Here is a 4,896-nt window from a genome sequence, read left to right as displayed (position 1 = left end):
TTGTTTGTTTTAAAAATAAGTAATCAACGCCTAATTCCAACTTAAGTAAGTTCAAGTTAGGCAAAACGCTAACCCATAAGGAAGGAGGGGACATGGTTAATGTTCCTCTCAAAAAAAAAAAAAGGGTTCAGGTTAGCTCGCCTGGGCGAGCAACCCCTGCACCAAAATATAAAAGTGACGAAAGGGGGGACGTTTTTGCATTCAAAAACTTCTTTTCCCCCCTTTCAAAAGCCATAGCCACAGAATTTACGAGTTTGCACCCCTAGGGTCTCTAATTTTCGCATTCTTCGATTCCGTTTTGCGCTTTTATTCATCACCAACAAGTAAGTGTTCCATCCTTAAGCTTTCTAGCTTTTCATTGGTGTACTTTGATCTCATTTTGGTGCTCTAAATTGTGGGAATGTGCTCAAATATGTGGGGCAATTTTGGTTTGTTTTCTTGCTTGATTGGGTTGAATTGGGGGTTTGTATGAGATGGCCCTAGGCCTATAATGCATTTTGAAGCAATGGGACATGCCACATTGTCCCCGTTCTCTTGCTATTAATGCCTAAACGCGCGCCCACCAAGTGTTCGGTGAAATGCCTCAATGGCATTAGCGCGTGGTTTTCGTAGGGAAACAACCCATGGGACATTTTGGTTTGCACATATTTTCTATTTTTTGGGACATGCATTCAGTCCGAAAGGGCTAGAGTAATTGCCCCACATATATCCTAGGCCTAGGAACCAAAGTTTTTATGCAAAAGAACACAAGAGTGGGTGCATATTGGGTAAAGTTACCCTTTTTGGCCAGCAATCAGCTATGAGCCACGCTACAATAATTTCCCTATGCCTAGATGTTTAGGAATTTTGCTCATCATAAATGTGTAGGTTTAGAATAGGTAGCAAAATACCTTTGGCAATTTACACTTTGGGTGTGGTAGCAAAATACTTGAATGTATGTACATGTAATTTTGGGTAGTCAAAATGTCTCACAAAAAAATATATACATATTGCATGTTATGTAAAGAAAATACATTACAAAAAATACCTTTTAATTTGAATACAATTTTAGTCAGCAAAAGGAAATATACTTGAATTTACATGCGGCTTTAGGTAGTAAAAACACTTGAATAAAGCATGAAATGTAGCACCTTATTGTGTAGATAGCCAAGATTCATCACAAAGTTTGTATATGCATAGGTATTAGAAATACCAGAATGTGCACGTGTGCAATTTTTGGTAGCCAAGATGCTTTGAGTATGCATGTATGTAAATTTAGCCAAGGAAGTGCATGTGATGAAGGTAGCAAATACACCTTGGAAGTACATATAAATAATCTAGGTAACGAAGGTGCCTTGATTGTGCATGGGTGCATTTTTCTTAGTTAGAAGAATATCTTGTGCGAGTGAATGTTCGTGAGGAAGTATGTGCATGAGTTTGCTCTAAATTTACATTGATGTTTGTGTTTATTGGAGGAGGTTGTACGCCATTTTTGTTTTAAGAGTAGCATTTCTTGGTAAAACTAACTTTCCAAATGTTTGCCTTCGCAGGAAATGGCCCCGAGGAAGCTTGCCTCAAAGAGGTCCAGGAAGGATAAGGCGGCCGAAGGAACTAGTTCCGCTCCTGAGTATGACAGTCACCGCTTTAGGAGCGCTGTACACCAGCAGCGCTTCGAGCCCATCAAGGGATGGTCATTTCTCCGGGAGCGACGCGTCCAGCTCAGGGATGACGAGTATACTGATTTCCAGGAGGAGATAGGTCGTCGGCGGTGGGCATCACTGGTTACCCCCATGGCCAAGTTCGATCCAGAAGTAGTCCTTGAGTTTTATGCCAATGCTTGGCCAACAGAGGAGGGCGTGCGTGACATGAGGTCCTGGGTGAGGGGTCAGTGGATCCCGTTTGATGCAGATGCTATCGGCCAGCTCCTGCGATATCCGTTAGTGCTAGAAGAGGGCCAGGAGTGCGAGTATGGCCAGAGGAGGAACCGGTCTGATGGGTTCGATGAGGAGGCTATCGCTCAGTTGCTATGTATACCAGGGCAGGATTTTGCCCGGACTGCAGCCGGAAGGCGGGTGCGGATCATGCGCACCAACATGACCACCCTGACCCAGATATGGATGACGTTGCTGCTCAGCAACATCCTGCCCAGCGATCATAATTCCGACCTCCCCCTGCCGAAGTGTCAGCTGGTGTACGCCATCCTGACGCGGATGAGCATCCATGTGGCTCAGTTAATCGCTGATGCCATCTATATTTTTGCAGGTATGACGCCTACCAGGCACCCTTTGGATCCAGATAAGTCCAACAGGGCCCTGGGATTTCCCGCACTGATCACAGGACTCTGCCAGTCGTTCGGAGTCCCCGTGGCACCTACCAAGGTGATTCGGCCGCCCATCACCCGGGCTTTTATTGAGAAGTACTGCACCCTGAGATAGGCTCAGGGGGATGCTCCACAGGCCGCGGGCACGCCACCACCACCTCATCAGGCTGGCCCGGCTGGGTCATTTGACATGGAGCAGTATTTACAGCAATTGGTTCGCCAGCAGGCGGCCAACCACCGGGCACATGTACAGACCCATGATTGTCTGTACCAGCTGAGCCTCAGCATGCAGAGCCAGGGCTTCGCTTCTTTTTCATGCCCTACTCCAGACCAGTTCAGGGCAGAGGTCGCATGGCCCGGGGATTGGCCCGAGGCCCAAGCAGGAGAGGCGCCCCCAGAAGCTCCCAGCGATGGAGAGGAGGCCCACGAGGACGAGGAGATGGCCGATTTGCTTGACTTCTAGGGAGGGAGTGGAGCTACATGACTGGGAGATCCCCAGATTCATGTTTTCTTTCATATTTCTTTTATCATTTTTATGTTATGTTTTGACTTGAGAGACTAATGTTTGTTTTTGTTGTTTCGATTGTCATTTGTACAGCGCATACATTTTTGTTTGGATTGTTGTGTTAGTGTTTATATCATTACTATCAATGATGTTTGAAATTCTGGAACCGTGTAGAGTTCTTCGTTTAGGAACATCGTCCAAAAAAAAATAAAACAAACAAAAATCATGATAAAAATAAAAATAAAAAAAATGAAAAAGAGAGCAAATAAGAAAAGAAGAGAGCAAGTAAGGGAAAAAGAGAGCAAGTAAGAAAAAAGAGAGGAAAAAGAAAAGAAAAATAAGTTGTTTAGCTGAAAAACCGACATGCTTTTGAAAAGAGATGACTTCCAACTCTTCTTTTGGAAATTCGCCGATCATAGCTGGTTTTTGAAAAAATGTGTGTACACCCGACGGGTGAACTCTGTGAAATTTCCCCGGACGCCCAAAATGGACTCGGATGAATGCACAAATGGATAAAAGAACATATTTTGGAAACATTGGGTTGACTAAAATAGAGGGAATGAATCCTGAGCCCTAGCATCACATGACCATAAAAATTTGACACTTGAGTGTCCACATAGGTGCATGCATGACCAGTTTTGCATAAAGTTTCCAAATCATCATTTTTGCATTTGTGTCATGGAAATAATGTGGGGCATCCCTTTTACCCTTGAACCAAACCAAACCCTGACATGTATCATGTCTGGCCATTCTACAAGCTTTGAGCCAAAATCCTAACTCACCATAAACCTTGACCCAGGGTGAGAATGTCAATCCTTACCCTCGGAAGCAAAAAAGAAGAGAAGGAAAATTTCCAATCAAAGAAAAAAAAGAGAAGGAAAATTTCCAATCAAAGAGAAAGCAAAAAAAGGAGAGAAGGAAAATTTCCAATCAAAGGAAAAAAGAGAGGAAAGGAAATTCCCAATCAAAGAGTGGGAGAAAGAGAAAAGAAAAGAAAGAAAATTCCCAACCAAAGAGTGGGAGAAAGTAAAAGGAAGGAAAGAAAGCTCCTGATCAAGGATCGAAAGAAATCAGAAGAAATGTGCAAAAAGGTCTTTGGACCGGACAATATCTGTACAATACAGAATTGTCACCAAATGAACAAAAAAAAAAGGGAAAGGAAACCACGACTTGAAAGTGGTCTTCTCCCTTTGATTACCAACCAAAATCCTGTGCGTCGGTGACTTGTTCGCCTCGCGCAAAACAGAAACAGAAAAGGAAAAAGCCAAAAAAATCAAAGGCCGAAAAACCTACCAAAAGAACCCATTCCCAAGGGAAGTCCTATTGATCCATGATCACGCATGTAATTTTTGATTTGATAGGAAATAATTTGCAAAGTCAAGTCATGACATATCTATGGTCCGGAATTAGGATGAAACACTTACCTGTGCGAGATTGATACACTTTGAGTGGATTTCTTCTATTTTTGTCGAACCCAGTGTTTCCTCTAAATGGTCATTTAGAAACGAAATGCTAAACATCCAAAATCTCATTTATGGTTATGAGAAAATTTCATCAGCATACTCTCCTTCCCCGATAGACGCATTGTTTTTCACTCAAAAAAGCATATGTTGCTCTAATCAGTTGGAATATTTGTCTCTTTACTAAAGCATGTTTGCATTTTAGTGGAGAAAACACCGAGACTTTTTCAAGTCTCACAAGTTATCAAGAACTACGTAGGTCTGAGTTCCTCATTGGAGGATACGCAGGAGCAAAAGCCTCGCTTTTGTTGATCACACCGCTTTCTGTTACCATGACCCAAGAGCTGGTAGCCTGCGGAGACACCTTACGGTTATCCGTGCCTCGTCATTCGGTGACCCCAAGTGTGATTGATGAGCAGAGGCCAATGTGGTCATCTGCGCCCTTTCCGGAGATGTCAGCATCTTCCGGTGGAGACTTTTTCAAGTCTCACAAGTTATCAAGAACTACGTAGGTCTGAGTTCCTCATTGGAGGATACGTAGGAGCAAGAGCCTTGCTTTTGTCGGCCGCCCCACAAGATCTGTCGTACTGACCCTGAGGTCATGAGACATGTAGAGACAAATTATGGTCATT

This window comes from Glycine soja, chromosome 3 (assembly GCF_004193775.1).
Source record: "Glycine soja cultivar W05 chromosome 3, ASM419377v2, whole genome shotgun sequence".
Lineage (NCBI taxonomy): Eukaryota > Viridiplantae > Streptophyta > Magnoliopsida > Fabales > Fabaceae > Glycine > Glycine soja.
This window is presented reverse-complemented; position numbering follows the sequence as displayed.